The sequence below is a fragment of the Nipponia nippon genome, unplaced genomic scaffold (assembly GCF_047370975.1).
Source record: "Nipponia nippon isolate SJK-2023a ecotype South Korea unplaced genomic scaffold, ASM4737097v1 scaffold_7, whole genome shotgun sequence".
NCBI lineage: Eukaryota > Metazoa > Chordata > Aves > Pelecaniformes > Threskiornithidae > Nipponia > Nipponia nippon.
In genome coordinates this window covers 47,353,586-47,370,359 of record NW_028262391.1, presented here as the reverse complement: position 1 = coordinate 47,370,359, position 16,774 = coordinate 47,353,586, and the positions used below count along the sequence as shown (strand labels likewise).

General features: G+C 37.0%; 1 protein-coding gene across 2 annotated transcripts in view; it reads right to left on the bottom strand.

Annotated features, from left to right (window-relative positions):
- WWOX (WW domain containing oxidoreductase) overlaps nt 1-16,774 on the bottom strand; it is a 534,876-nt gene that overhangs the window by 240,871 nt on the left and 277,231 nt on the right. The window lies entirely within an intron of this gene.

The window sequence follows — 16,774 nt, the reverse complement described above, 5'->3', positions numbered from 1 at the left end:
TTAAGCATACACATAAAGTACTCTTATATCCAGTATGTTTAGATTTTTTAATTCAAACTGACTGATTGCTGATGAAATTGAGTTAGCTAGTAGGTTTGTAGGGGTAATATCAGTCACTCTGCAAATTATTCCATCAAAGAAAAAGACAGAAGTATGGAAAAGACCAGAAAAAAACGTCAAATGTGCCCCACTATTCCAATACATCAAAACTGTTGTTTTAGAGGTGATGGGACAAGAGCTTGTCTGGTGTACATTTCTAAGCAAGACTCAACTGCCATTTCATTTGCACAGCGCTCTCTCCGTTAATGCTTCTCCTAACCACCAGAGCTGGCTTCACCATGTTCTCTCTCCAGCTCAAGTACTTTTGGAAACAAAAAGCATCTGCTTTCTAGTTTTGCTAGCTGGCTAGTTTTCTACTTCTAGTTTGGACACATACAGTAGGATAAAACTGTATGTTTCTTTTCAACACTGCTTATAACAATACATCCTCTCTTTAAGCGTTTCCATTTTCAGCATTTCTTATAACCAGAGACCAATACCTGTAATCTAATGAGCACCTATAGCACCTTCTTTTTATAAAAATGTGATGGCATTGACACAAAAACTACTGATCCACTATGATTTAGGAAACACTGCTGCACCCAGTGACACCACCTCCCAGATTTGTTCTTCCACTACTTACTATGAAAGTTCAAAATAATATCAAAAGCCACTTGATTGCAGCTCTCCCTGTGCAGATCTGTGCCAAACTTACATTCCCGCAGGTATTGCTACAGAAAAAAATTAAAAAGCTACTCACTGCATACAACTGATTTTCTGTTATAATTTCCTGCAGACCCATTCAAATCAATGAAGCTTCTCCAATTTACATGGCTGAGAATTAAGCACAATCCTTTCATAAACCGAGCACCCCCTGTCAGAGCAGGGCAAGCTAACAGCCACTGCTTTTGAATCTTATACAGCTGTTTTCTGTACTGCCACAAAACTCCAAACATTAACACTGCTATACAATTTCTGTTTATTTCTTTGTTATTATTGTCTTGGGCCTTGGAAAGAGATTTTCTAAAGGCCCTGTTGCGAAGGACATATCACATGAAGAGTAATGATTATGCTTCTGTAGACTATGAGCAGACTGACTTGCTTTTCTTCTTCCTTTTTTATTCTTTTTTATGTTTTTGATTTGCTGAAAAACTGTTTAAGGGAGCAAAAACAAACACCTCTTCCACCCCACCCCCCAAAATCCCAACTGTGGGAATGTTTGCTTTTTTTGGCAGCACTAATATTTATCCCTTACTTAATAGGAATTCTCCCCTAAGTTAAGAATGTTGCTTTTACAGCTCGAAGATCTAAACATGAAGTATTTTATCAGCATTCTGTTTTTCTCCCCTCTCTATGCAACTTTGGAGCAGTTAGGTAAAAGCAAATATTAAAACAAAAATTACTGTCTTTGAGCGTCTGTGAAAATTTATGTACTAAAAAGCAGCTGTAAAATTTTTAATGTTTAAATGAATGTTTTATGTTTACAATAAAAACTCTCCAGCCATGAAGGGCTTTTAAAAGCTACATGCTAAATACAAGCAAAACCAAAGCAAACAGTAACACTCCTGTGAAGCCCAGCTTCAACATACAAAATGGCAAATAAGACTTTTGTGTAGACTTCATAAGTTTTCATGTCTTGCTCTACAAAAAAAACCCCTAGGAATGTCAAAGCTACAAAAAGAGCTGGTTAGAATAGGAAGGCAAAAACTTGTAATTCCTTAATAATAGGTTTTTCTGCAATTCTGAATGTATTTGTGATGGTCTGGTTTACTCTTTTATTTGAATTGTGTTATAAATAAAACAGCTTCTCTCCTCCCCCATTTCTGCCAGCTGTAAGCACTCTGTCCTCCAATAAAGGTTGAAACAAATGAATAGGTTTAAAAGAGACCATTATGCACTAGCTAGTGCACACTGAGGAGACGAAATGTTGCCAAATCATACTCCTTTTAAAATCAATAGGAATTCTTGTTATTGGATTCAATGGGAGTATAATTAGGTTCTAAACTCACATGCTTTCTTGACAATGTGGGTTTCTTTACCTTTTTCATTCCTATTTCCCTCTCAGATATAGAGAAGTCTTGCTGTTCCAAAGTGCTCTCAGTTTGAACAGCATTTTAGCCATTTCTCCCCTGAAATACTTGTGGCACAGGCTAGAGAATGCAAACTCTTAGCACAAGTAACCTCAATTACCTATACTGAAATTCTGCTATAAGTTAGCACTAGCAAGAGCATATCCCATTCCCCAGCAGACACTTAAAGCCTTGATATCCTACATTCCCTGTCCACCCTCACGCTCCTGGTATCGCTTTCTTAGCGACACGGTCAGAGCAACCCCATGTACTGAATCATCACCACCATCTTTTCCTTTTGCAGCTCAGTTTTGTTTTGCAGGTCTCACTGTAGGGAGGCTGACTAAGCCCAAATATATTTAGGTTGAATCAAATATAAACCCGCCCCACAACTTGAAATGATTTTCAAAACCCCTGTCAAAGTAATTACAAGAAGACGATATAAATAACTTCCCCTTGAAAGGTCTACATAAGGAGCACCAGACATTTACCACATCTGCATGTTGGACGCCAAATCAGCCACTGGGGAGTCTTGAGTCCACCCCCATTCATCTCTCAATGACTTTCTTTTATAAACAGTGTATTGAACAACAACAAATTTATATAAAGCCACACCATCCCCTCAAGCCCAAGCATTAAGTTATCTTTTTCATTATTTTTTTTTCCATACACAGGCTTATGATGGTTCATAAGCCAAATCCTACGCAAATAGTTTTAACTCTTATCCACAGCGCTATCTTCATAAATTAATTTGTCAGCCTTTACTTTGTTCCAAAAGAGGGGATGCAAGAGCACTTTTTTAACTGTTTCTTGGTTAGAGGTAGTTAAAAAAATTACTGGGAAGCATTTAAAATGGTGAATATCCTTTTTCTATTTCTCTCGAAACAGGAAAAAAACACCAAAAATAATCAAAACAATATTTTCCTCATTTTCTGTCATATTTGTTTGCAGTAGAAAATATTTCTCATGTCAACTATGTTTTTAAAGTACACATAACTCAAAAAAATTAAAGACAGTCAGAGAGTATAACCATTAACGTACAAGCTTCAATGTTTATTTGGATAACTGAATCAAAATTTACTACAGGTGGCTTCCTACACTTTAAGTCAGTTGTTGCACTAAGCACAACTGAAGGCAACCTTAGAAAAGGCCAATCCTGCCTGGTTAGTACCTTGCAAGAATAATTGGCAGAGTTGTTTGTAGAAAGCAGGCATAGAGCTTCTAGTTTCAAGTATTTCCAATTCTTGTCAATGCTATAAAAATCAGCAGTTGAATGATTTTGAGGACAGCACTCTCCATTCCTGCTGATCTCTCTGATAACTGTTTTATCAGAACTTTAAAGCACTGAGACCTGAAGTTTTTAAGGTTCCTCTCTTCAAGATCAAGGGAAAACTTTAAAAAATGTGTGTGTGTGTGTGTTTGCATATAAAATATATAAATGCACATACAGACAGGTAAACATTTGAACAAGTTTCTGCAGAGAACTTATCAAATTATTACTGTAAATATCTTGAAGGAGAGTTTCCGAGGACTCTTTCTAGAAAAACTATACAGAAATTTTGCCTAAGTCCATCCCAGTGGAGATGGGTCTGGAGAATATCCAGGTCCTAAATATGGCTTTTCATGAAGACATGTCATAGCTGTTTAGAAAGTGGGGTAGCGCTACTGCAGTGAACATATTTAAGAACATGTATTTAGATTATTTCCAAGATGGTCTTCACTTATTTAGCACAATCCTCTCCCTCTTGCCCTTTTTCACCATTTGTATGACTAGATTTTTTGAGACTATCTGTGCTCAGCTCTTCCTTCAGTCTTTGTGTATCCATAATTAATTTGTCCATAATCATGATTAATCATTTTTTAAACATATCAAGTATATGCACTGCTCTTCTGTAGATGAGATATTCCTACTGCAGAATATCTGCTGAAAACAGATGAGGACTTTAGACATTTTATTAGTTTTATTAGTTCATATTAGGTCTGTGACAAGCAAGGCAATTACATTAAACACCAGGTAACTTAAGATATCTTGTTTTAAAAGCAAACGAAGGGAAAAAAATTTAAATTTTACTTAGTCTTCCCCAAATTTGGAGGCCCGCATGCAAGTTTCTTCTACAGTTTGTGACCTGTAATGAATACAGTTTGACAGAAACAAGATATACTGACTGATAGCAGCAGGGAACAGAAACACAGTGTGCATTCTCAAGCAGCCACATTACTGGCGATAAAGGATCAGCAGCCCTTTAGATCCAGTGAATGAGGATACAAAGCTAGGGGTAGCATAAAAATATAAGCAGCAGTGACATTTTAAAAGAAACTATTCCTGTATGGTCTTGTCCATAGCCATAACTCTAGAAAAGAGCTTCTTTTCTAATACACCCTCCAGGATTAAAAAGGCATCGTTATCATGCTATATATTAAAATTAGTATTTCTTGGCATTGGATAGTTTCAGATCAGGGTTCTTATGGCCTGGACATGATTCAAGTAAGCAGCTTCTCCATTGGGTAATTTAGCCTGCTCATGTGTCTGGTAGCTAAGATTTATTACCTCATCATTTTAGTTAAAATTTACAAAATTAGCTTTGGACAGTGGAGGGGAACATCAAGAGCAGTTGCAGCACCACTACCGTATAATGGAGAAGTGAAACAAATTTGAATAGAATAATTCTTAACTGCTCTTTATCTGTAGATTAAAAACAAATAGACACAATTAAACCCCAGGGACAGGAATAAGACTACCTGCACTTTCTGAAACCTCCCTACAGCAATGATTTTAGAGTACAAATGGGATATTTTTACTTACTAAAGAGGGAATTTGATAAGCATGCTAGTTAAAAAGGCTGAAAACAGCGAAAAATTTCTTTATCAAAATCTGTACTTAACAACACAATCTTAATTATATATGGAGCTTTTAACATACAGTGCTTTAAAAAAGAGTTCAATATTGCTATCTCCCACTATGAGCAAGGAAAAAGATAGATGTGGAGATGAAGTGTTTGTTCAATTCACAAGTACACTGGTAGTAAATCTGGGAAAAAAATACAATTATCCTATTTCTTAGTGTTAGGAAGGAAGCACCGATTAGTCCAACCTACAGACTGTTTGCCTCCCAGTATCCCCAGTGATGTCCTGTACAGCTCCTAAAAATTCCCAAGACTAAGGAAGACCTACATGGCATTTCATTTTCCTCCCCCTACTTTTTATTCCCAGGACATGCCAAGGAGGAGCCCTTGGCAATTCTACTGTGGTCACTGGTGTTTCTGACAAGTCATAGCAGAGGGTATTTTGATGCATTTTGGCATGTCTCCTGGAAAGACAATAAAGAGGCCTTAGTTGAACCAGTATATAGGAAATGTGAAAGAAAATTCCGTAGAATCAGTTGAATTTTCTTTCTACAGGCACATTTTAAATTATCATTTTTACAGAAGCCAACTAGATACAATCCAGACCCCACTGCTGGAGAAAGCTTGCACTATATTGCTCTCAATATACAAAAGATTCGGTGGAGTTCCTTTCTCTCTCTGCTTCTATCTAAGGTATTTGAGTTGGCCCTAGGAGGGGGACATTTTGCCCTTATGTTGTTCACTGCTCTAATCTGTTATCCTCGAGAACGGGAGGGCACCAGATCACTGTGCCAGTTACCCTCCCAAATCTCTAATTAATGTTGACAGTAAAATATTAGCCACAGTATTAACTGCCAGATAAGAAAGAGTACTCCTGAGGCTTGCACATCCCAGTCAAGTGGGTTTCATTAAAAAGAGACTCATTACCAATAATACCAGACAATTGCAACATTTTCTTAAACTAGCACTAAAATAAAGATGAGTCACTTATCTCTGTACTGCTAAAAATAGTGATTTGTTTCTCTTCCCTCCATTTCATTCACTCCCACTATCCTTCAGTCAGATGTAAAACTTTCTTTTTTCTGCTATGGGAGGAAGGAGAGGAAAAAAACCAACACCCAAAGCTCAACAACTCTGTATTTAGGCTAAGTCACTCTGCAACATCGCAGCGTACGAGTTCCAAATATAGATGTACCCATCAGCTCCTCCAAGCAGTAGCATGACCTACACTTCCTTCAGCCCCAGAGGCACATCAAAAGTTGCACTTGTGAGAGAGAAACCCTGTGGCCAAAAATGCAGTTAAAGCTTGGTTCTTCCCATAGCTTCCAAACAATTGGTTTTATTTCAGTTACCTGCATTGCAGTGCACAGTGTCAGTATATTTACAGTACTGTTTACATTAATACCTGATCCAACAATCATCCTGCAAATATAGCAGAATCATTCCAGGGATATTAAGGGAGAACATTGTTTTGCAGCAGTGCAATGTTAAAAAGCTTCCTTGCTCTGAGCATGTCTTTGCAATAAAATTCATGGGTTTAGCTTGTAATATCCTGGTAGTACATGTGCATCATGATAAAAATAACACAGACATCTTCCGCAGACTCTCAAGTCCAGAGTAACCCAAGTCCCAGTCACACATCATCAAGCAAACTTCAGGTACGCTCAGAGAAACAAAATGCCTCCCAGGACACTTTACCCCTACCAAAACTTCCAAGTTTTTGCTCTTTCCTCCACAACTTGCCAGTCTCCCCACCCACAGTATGTCTTTTTTATGGCATTACAGATACAATTGTATTTAAATAAAGCAAGCATCTTCATCTAAATGTTAAGGAAATATTTATCAGTCTCACCCTGTACAGTGTTTACAATGTTTTTTATCTTCAGGCTACATTAGGATTTGCTGTGAAATGGTATTTGGAATGACTTGTGAATCGCTGCCAAATGTGGTTGCACCAACCATATTGCAAAGCTTTTCACAGCAGTAATCATGGGGTACTTCTGACAACTGGTACAGAAGAGCAGTAAAAAAAAAGATGGTCTGTTCTTTTCTCACTTAATCCCTTCTGTTGAAGCACTCTTAAAAATCAGAATAAAATATGAACTAAGATAACAGATGCCCTTAATGAGGCCCTCTGTTACTCTACTAGAGTATCTCTGAAAAAATAAAATATATAGATGCTGTTTCAGCAACTAAGACAATAGAACTACAGAGAGCAGAAAGTTTGTGATTCTTTGGGGCAGAGGGTTATCATCAGACAGGAAGGAATAGTTGGTGCGCTTGGAGGCAATGATACAAGTTGCAGAATACTAAGATATCATCTGTCTCCACTTCTCAGCATACTTCTCCTGATATCAAACCCCATTCCTCTCCTTAAAACTAAAGGTAAATAAATAAATAACTCTGTAACTGAATAGATTAAAAACATGCAAAGACAATTTCCACTTTATGAGAAAACCTGCATGTAAAGAGATTTTAATGCAGAAAAGTGCTGCTCCTTGTTTAAGGGAAACACCACCACTCCATCTGATAATTGCACTTAGCTCTTCTTTAAATGTATAAATGCAGAGTACTGAATAAGTTCCATTTAGAAAAGAAATCTGATAAAAAAGTGCAAAATTGATGTTATACACTTTTAATTCTACAAACAAAACCAAATAAACAGGCCACTCTAAGACTCTAAAAGATATGTCCAGATCCTATTAAAGTCCTTTTAGACTCAAAAATCTTCATATTTAATAGCATTTGGCAGCTGTGCATGATGCACAGAACATTTACGGCAACTGCCATTTGTGGTACATAGCTAAAAAGTGGCTTTTCTGATTATTCTAGTCTAAATGGCATTTGAGCATGCTGAATACTACCTGAGCACTAGTAACCTTCATCTCAAATTTTTCATAAGATTATGCATAAATGCAGTGGTGATAAGCACAACTTTGCAAAGTACAGAATCTTTCATTTGTCAGCAAACATTATTTGGCATTTGCTTCTTGGTCTAGGAAAAAGATTCAGCAGCGAGTAGTCTTAATGTAAGAAATAAAGCTTTATACTCAATATTTCCTAAGAACAGAATATTAAATCTAAAGTCACTTTATGGATCTTCTTTAAAATAGATGCTTATTGTTCTTAAAAGGATTTAATTACTGTAATTGAAGAGGAAACCATTACAAACTAGTTTGTAATGCAACTGGTGAAACTTTATGCACTAATTCCCGAATTAGAATGAGCAATTAAAATGCACAGCTATCTAGTAGAGCATCACCTTTTAATACCATTAAGCTTCTCTGTGGACCTTTATAAGGTCAGATCTCATTTTGGTCCAAGGCCCAATCTGAACCAGCCTCAGCCGCCTCTCTTTCTAAGCATGTTATTTGTAAATATTGCATATGTTCCTATATTCCTCTAAAACAAGACACAAAAGACTATTCAGAGGCTCAGGAACTGGTTGCTAGGGATTTACAGATAATAATAAAACGCAAAGACTCATTTTAAAATTCAGTACGAGTGCAATGATTTTTAGTTCAAAATTGCCATCAACAATTATCACTTATTTAAATAAAACAAAAGAGGAGAGTCTCAAAAGAATTGTACGCATGTCACTCCTACCTTGACAAAAGAAACATATTTTTAATCTTCTTACATCACAAATCACAGGAGGTCTCTAGTCACTTCAGTATAGTAGGAGAGAAAAGGGGGAAGTTATACATTTTCAGGCACTAACAATTTAAAATTAAGACAAGAACAAATATTGTTAGTAAAAGCAAAAGACAGGAGGGAAAGCAACTCAGCTTTTGGAATAACAATATTGTTAAATAGAAGTGGTTGTTTTCTGAACACAGCCATTTTATAAATTGTACAGTAAAGCTTTTATATGTAAATTACCCAAACTCAGAAACCTTTCACTTCAAATTGAATTGAGAATAGCTTGAAGTAGAACACTTTAGTGAAAACGTGCTTAAAATGAACAAAATCAAGAACAACTATGGCGCACACACACTGTTACACTGGAAAAAAAATCCCTGTAAATAAATATTTGATTGATGTACCGCTAACAAAAAAGGATAAAAAATTGGCTTCAAATACATTTAGATAGCCTCTTAATACATGCATGTATTTTTTTCTTTTTCATAGATACTGATTATATTTTTTAACCTATGAGTATTGCCATCAAATATATGACTATGTTACATGAAAGATTGAAACTATTACAGTGGAACTACATTATACAAATAATCACATTATCACATTTAAAAGCTCCCTTTGATAACGTACTACAACAATGCAATTTCCCCTCAGCTTTTGAACTAAAATTCATACGATTCCATCACTGTATTTTTAACTTAGCAACATCCCTTAAAATAATCCAATCATATATGATGGTCAAACTTGAACAACTGTTCTGTACCAAACCATCATGCTGGATACTCCACTTTCTGTAAGAAAGTATTTTACAGAGCTCACATGGATTTCAAAAGAAGTTATATATGAAACAATTGCAGTATCTGCTGTTTACATCAGCCTTACAAATGTATTTATCTTCAGGTTTTCTAGAAAGCCTAGCACCTCTAATGACATCCTGGCTGGAAATGACAATTGACACAGACCATGTTATTGGAATGCCAGACCTATATTTTTATTTCTGGTATAAATTCCTTGTAACTTAACAACTTTAACAAAACTAGTTGTAATCCATATGTTTCTATTTGATTCTCTGTGACTACATTTGACTCGACTGCTGTATCAGGGCCATGCACAAATAAAACTGTCTTGTGGTACGCTCACTGACTCTGGCTGATAAAGGGGATGAGGTGGCACATTGAGGTACCTGACTACGGGTAAATAAAATAAGAGCTAATCATAGGGCAAATGTGAAGGAAAAGAAAGGCTAACCTCAAGAACAGGATATAGCCCTTATCAGAAAGTAACCTATATATAGATTCGCAGTTTATTAAAACTTTCATCCCATAGTAGCGAAGGAATAATTTCTTTGTAAGGCTGAGACCTTAGTAAAATTGTTCTGAATTTGCTTATTCATTGTATACTTCCTCCTGGCTGAATATGGAAATCTGATTTTATTCAATGCTTGTAGGTTAATTCTCCCTTTGGATTTGACCATGGCTATCAATTACTTGAGTATGAGCCAGGGAGAGACAGTTGTCCTATTGGTCCTTTAATTTACCAGTTTGTGAGGACAGCAGGCAAATTTAAGTAGTAACCAATAAAAGAGACTGATCCTGATGGACTTTTTAAGCTAAATAGTGATCTTCCTCACATCAGCTAAGAATAAGGCTTGAAAAACCAATTCTAACTAAAAAGATTTAAAAAATCAAACATTAAAAATAAATTTGGGGCCAAGTAAACTGTAAGTGCAATGCACAACTCCCTTAGCCTGAAATCTGAGAAGCTTTGAGCTGGACAGTCTGCACATGTAAGTCCCTGTATGTGAGAATATAAAGAAGAATATCAATAATACTCCCTATTTATCTCTCTCAAAGTGTACTCATAACACACAAATGTATATGGCATACTGAACAACATCTGCATAATGACATAATTGTTTACAAATTGGAAACACAAGTACCAAAACCAGTAATATCCAGGGCATTCATAGAAAAGACAAGCTAAATTGAATAGTTCATATTTTTGCTATAAATATATGTGGAGACAAAATAAAAGCTGTATTTCAAATCACCTTCTGTAAACTGAAAAATGTTTGCAGTCTGGCAGTTTTATATCATTATGCCTTCACAAGGAAAAATGTCATTATATTAACATTTATAATCTCCTTGCCATTAAAGCACTTGCAGTGAAAGTGTAGCTAAAACATATAGTATTTTTATATTAGAGATAAGGAAACAGTGTGACTAAAAAATAAAGACTGTAGTTCACTCTTTCAAGTTATGAAGCATGTATGCTGAAATGCATTATATGACTATCTTACTAGGCATTAGCTGAGGATATAATACAGAAGATAGCCAGAGATTTAATTTCTACAGATGACACATTGTACCCAAAAGATTTAAACAAAGAAATAATAAGCAAATGCTGAAAATGGTTTACATCTGAATATTTTTTTTTAAAATGATCCTGTTAACCAAGATAGTCTGGTTCCACCTGTGCCAGGTTTCTGTAAGCACTGACACCTGTGAAAAGCTGAGGGGTTACACTTTAACATTACTCTATGAAGTTTTTAACTTTAAGAGGACTTACTGAAGGTTACCCAAGACTTTTATTAAAAGTTAACTCAAGATTTAAAAAAAGTGTTCATTTTAAAATTTGATCATCTTATTTTTTTAATTTTTGTTTCTTGTGGCCAAGATGGGTATGGCAGACCAAGTGCCATCATGTGATTCTTCAGTGTGTTTGTTCACGCAGCAACCCTGTACAGCCCCATCCAGCCTTCTCTCCAGAATTTCCCAACCAACCAAATGAAAACGATACCCATTTCTTCTTTCAGCCCATGTGTAATGGCTTTAAGGGCCTCACTATCCTTCAGGCTCACATGGCATAGCCACCACTTTGGACTATATTACATTTCAGCCTTTGCCCTTGTACCAGAGAGTGTAAATTTTTGGAAAAAAGTGTCGTGTGACTTAATTCATTTGAGCTCTGCTTGGCTTCCTTGTGTTTAGCCCAATTAGCTTTATTGGAAAAGTAGAACCCATTTTATTTCTTTTACGCTTACTGCCCAAACTTCACAGGTATCTTTAAGGCCTCCAATGCTAATTCAGAGTTCATATGATGACTCAAAGTCTTTCAGATTCAGCATTACCCCAAATCATCAGGAAAATTTAGCGGCCTAGGTGCAAGATCTACTCACCTGCATTTGCCACGAAGATCGATGATAATGAAAAGCCCAAACCAAAAAACAACCTGGTGATATTTCCTCAGTTATCAAAGAAAATTACTCACCTGGGGTGAGTAAATGAGTAGAATTTTGGAAGATGGTATTATTATAATTATAAGCCAGAAACTAAAATGTTATTATACCCCTTGCTAACTGATATTCCACTATTAATGCTGAACTCCATCTAACTTATCTGAACGTTTTTGCACTGTCTCTTCCTCTCTATTGCTAAATGTGTGTACAATACCATGAAGGAGACTTAGGTATATTGCAAAGGTTATATTTTAAGATGATAGGGGATGGATGCATTTGACTTATTAAATCTTTCTCACTCTACTTCAGAAAAAGGAATAGGAAATCTGTGTGGTTTTACTGCACTGTATCTTTTGGTGAAGGCAGATGGATATTTTTAGCATGAAAAACGACTTATGAATTTTTGAACATTTATTAAAAGCAATACTGCATAACATTTCAGGAAATATAACCCACCAGAAATCTTTTTTGTGTTTATGTCTAAAAAATATTTTTCTTCCTTGAGTAAAATGATATATCTAATGACAGGAGACTTAAATGCTAAAAGCACTTTCAATATTTTCAATCATTGTTCCATATGCTTGTGTGTATTTCACTTCTTTTAGTGGCAAACATGCAGTTCACCTTGCTAATAAAACAATTCTGAGTTAACAGTTAGCTTGATTTTTGAAGATAATATTGTCAAAATTTTCCTACCAGCATTACTATAATTGACTCTTCTCAAGGCATGTGCAGCTGGATCGTGGCTGCATGGCCATTCTTAGGGAAGGAAAAGAAAGGAAAGGACTCCATTTCCATGAAAAAAGTATCTTTTTTGCTCAATGTGGTCAGACATAGGCATTTACAAACAGGAATGAGGCCTTCCTGTTGATCTTTTCCTGTTAAAAAGGCAAAACAGTTTAGACAAAAGTCTAAAATCTGAGAGGAAGACCGTTGCAATTCACAGGGTCCCTTAAAGCACCTCCACCCATGAGCTGCCTTTCCCTTTAGTGATGGTTGACACCACCGAGGCAGAAATGTACCTGCATTCTTCAGTTCCTCTTGCCCAATTGCTGCATTTACTTATTTTATTGCTTAAAAGAAATGGCATTCTATTTTACCTTCATTCTACATGACTTTCTCAGGCTTGCTGTGGGAAAGCCTTTTGGAATTGCTTAAATGTCCAGAATACAGTTATTCTACAGGCACAATTAAGCTAGGATGATAACAAAAAACATTAGGAAGCAGAAACAATTGCAACTAACATGTTTAAGAATTGTACCCAGTCTAGGAATAAAGTGACACTGAGTAATATAACTTCTCTTTCCTCTCATTTTCACACTAACTTGCCACATCTTACCTATAGTTTTTGCTCCAGGTCTTACATTTACTGCTAGTACTGAAGAATTTAGGAGGCTAAATCATGAAGCAGGGCCCCGGCATGCTAGTGGCTCAACAAACAGTGACAAAAAATGGTGAGTGCTCCAGAACATCCCGAAATGCAGTTGCTACCAGTGTATTTTCTGTTCTTCCTATGATTTGAATATACGCAGATTTAAAACACAAATTTATTTATAAGAGTTATAGTGTCTCTGTAACATTTTGCATCAAAAAACAGATTAGATAACGAACACAGAAACTGTAAAACCACGTTAATTCAGTTTCTCTACATCAGTGATACCTCTGATAACAAAAGTATTTAGGATCTAAGCAGTAAAAAAAAGTCTGTTTTTTTCTTGAGAATAACCTACACAAAAACGTCATAAAGCATGTGACCAAATCAACAAGCAGCAGCACTGTAGTCATTTCACTACACGGATTAAAAGACTCGAAAAAGGGGCAACACTGCCTTTCACCTGTGACACAGCCGGAGAGGCTCAGCGCCCACCAGTACGCACATAAAAGTGACGAGCGAGTTGTTGTAATGAAGAGCAGAGGTATACAGCCTTTATCAGATGAGAGGGGATTTGTCAGAGATTAATAGAATTCCATTGTAATATCCATATCTCACAAAGGCATACTCTGACAGGGTCCAATTACTTTCAACAAGCTGGGCCTGCTACATGGACCCTCTGAACCGGAATGGCCCTCCAATCTGTATGCTTTCGTTCAGACAGATAACACCAACGTGTTTCTCTCTGTGATCACTGCCTAACTTAAATGAGTTAATCTCGTTTTCCAGATGAATTGTTATTTTGTCTCCCGCAGGCTGTGATTACCGGATAAAAGTATTGTGTTAACAGGAGGGCCAGGGTCTTTTCAGCAGCGGATTCCACATTCAGATAACCAGCCAGAGAGGGCTTTTTCTTGCTTGCTTGCTTGCTTTTTTTTTTCCTTTTTTTTTTTCTAATGTGAAGTAAGAGAGTGGCACTAACAGGAGAAAACTGTGAAATGACACAGAGATAAACCTTCCCAAATAATTACATAACTTCGTAAGAGGTCAAAGGGGCAGTTTATCTTCATATTTCAAAAGAGCATCCCGGTGAACCAATCACATTTACAGCCTACCTCTACATATTTTAAGAAGTTATTTGCCTTCCAGTTCATGCCTGCCCTTTCTTTCCCTAATGGCCTTTGTTTCTTAAGCCATTATAATGTGTTTGAGAAGTTCACAAGGGAGGCTATCAGAATATAAATATTTGGAAGCATTGAAATATATCTGGGCAGTATCAGAAAACAGGAAGAAGAAAACAAGCCTGAGATTTCACAAACAGTTCTCTTAAACTGACGAAGCAAGAGCCCTATGGTGAGAGTTATAGACTACAGCACATTTTTCTGAGATAATGTATTTTCTCAGTGACAGCAGCAAGATTCTTCATTTCCTTTTCTCGATAAAATGTTAAAAAGAAAAAGCCCCATTCTAAGTTAATTCTGAAAAACTACACCTTTGGGGGGTTAACGTAGGAGAAGCACAGACGCGAATAGGCCATCATGCCTTGACCACCAGGAAAAACCCTTCAGGGTCAAGAATGACTCACACATAGACCCCACCTAGGCAAATTCAAACCCACAAACAGTAGCAGAACCACACTGACTTACGTCAAGTCTGTGCTTCATGCATTTTCATCCGTATACAAAAAACATGAAACTATTATGTTATTTTAGTATCTAGTGCCAAAAGATAAATAAAATTTGATCTCTGAATGCAGTAGATTTCTCCAGTGGCTCTCCCAGTATGTAGATCCAAGTTACTCCTGAGGTGGGTTATGTAAACAATTCGGAAACAAAATGCAACATCCGATTGCTGGCAACATTTCCAACGCTGCCCATGAAATGCAGTCGATAAGCTTATGAAAGCTTCCTGACAGAACGCCACAACTTTTCACTGCAAAAAGCCAATGTCTTCAACAAAATATGAATGAATATTGGTGCATGACCTGCATCTGAAGCACACGGTAGCTGTGTCCCACCCTGCAGGACAGGTCTGCGGCAGAGTAGACCCTGCAAGTCCTGGGCCCCCAGTTTTGCAGAGCTGGGGATGCAGCGGAGCACATCACAGCTTCCTTTATGCTCCTGTGCCCACATTTCCTTCCACAGGAAAGGAGAGGCTGCGACTGAAGTGAAAAGCAAATCTGAGGAATATCAGTCTCTACACAAATATCTGGGCTCCCATCTTTCTTATGTAAAGAATAACTGACATCAGCAGATACGAAAATCATTCATAGGTAGCCAGGTAAATTAATGAAAAGAGAACACGTTTTGAAGTCTCTATATTACCGAGTTTAAATATTTCTGTATCTCATAATGAAGTGAAAAGTCTGTGCAGCTGGAACCACAGTCATCATATCACTAACTTCCATTTTGATCAAGTTGGCAGTATTCTCATTTCCGGCCAGAGGCAGTAAGTTCAACCTCTATACTGGGAACTAAGTTCATAATCTGTCATTTAAAGATCCTTGGTATTTCCCAAAATGGGTAGATGATAACCTAATGGTTCACATTCTCTGATGAAAAACAAGCTTTAGGATTACGCATTACATACAACAGAATGCAAAATGTCTATACAGCATAAGCAAACAGTCAATCATATGCTATTTCTGGAGAAAAGCAAAGAAAAAAATCTACGTACTTAGGGTGTAAAACCGATGTTAGGGTAAAAACATGTCTTTGCTCAAGAAGGTGAATAGAAAAGATCATTTTTACACAGTAGGAGTCTCCCTCAGGTATATAAGGAATAACATTGTTTGCTGGGCTACAAAAAGACATATTCCAGTCTTCTTCTCCATCCAGCACTGCATTTTATTCTGCTTAGCAGGAGACAAGCGATGCAGCTAGGAGAGTGTGAAGTGCTCCTATGCATCATCATAAGCAAGATAAGCAGAATTATTTCCTAAATTACAAACATCCACACCTACCACAAATCACTGAGAGGAGCGGGGGACGCTGTGGGTGCAGTCTGGGCACAAAGACGTGTGCTTTTAGCGGCTCTTATCAATGCTGCTGCTACTGTGGGAGCAGGAAGCTGGCGTGACTTTCAAGTTATGGGTTGATTTTCCCTTGTCTTTGTCTGAAGAAAGAAGGAACAGCATTTTTCTGTCCTTTTTTATAAGTGTTTTGATTGCATTGTTTCTCTCGACTTAGTTTAGGAAAGGGTAGGCCTCCAGGCCAGTAGAGCTCCCGGAGGCCGTACGTTCCCTGAGGTACATCCTCAGTAGAAGGATTTTTTTTCCCTTTTTCTTTCTTAATTAACAGATCAGATGTGGGAATAATTATAAATAAACATCAGGCAGTGTCATTTAGAGACTGGTCACTTTGACTAACACGTGATGAGTCTATACATAGCCACACAAGGGATTAAGCTCCCAGCACAGCTGTAACCAGGACTGCTCACATCCTGGCTCTGGTTTTTGTGCAGGACACAGCCCTGACATTCCGCTCATTATACCGAAATTCAGAGTTACCAGTGAATAGTCCTATTTCAGATCTCAATGGAAGCGAATACTGGTCCTCCTCACAATAAGAGT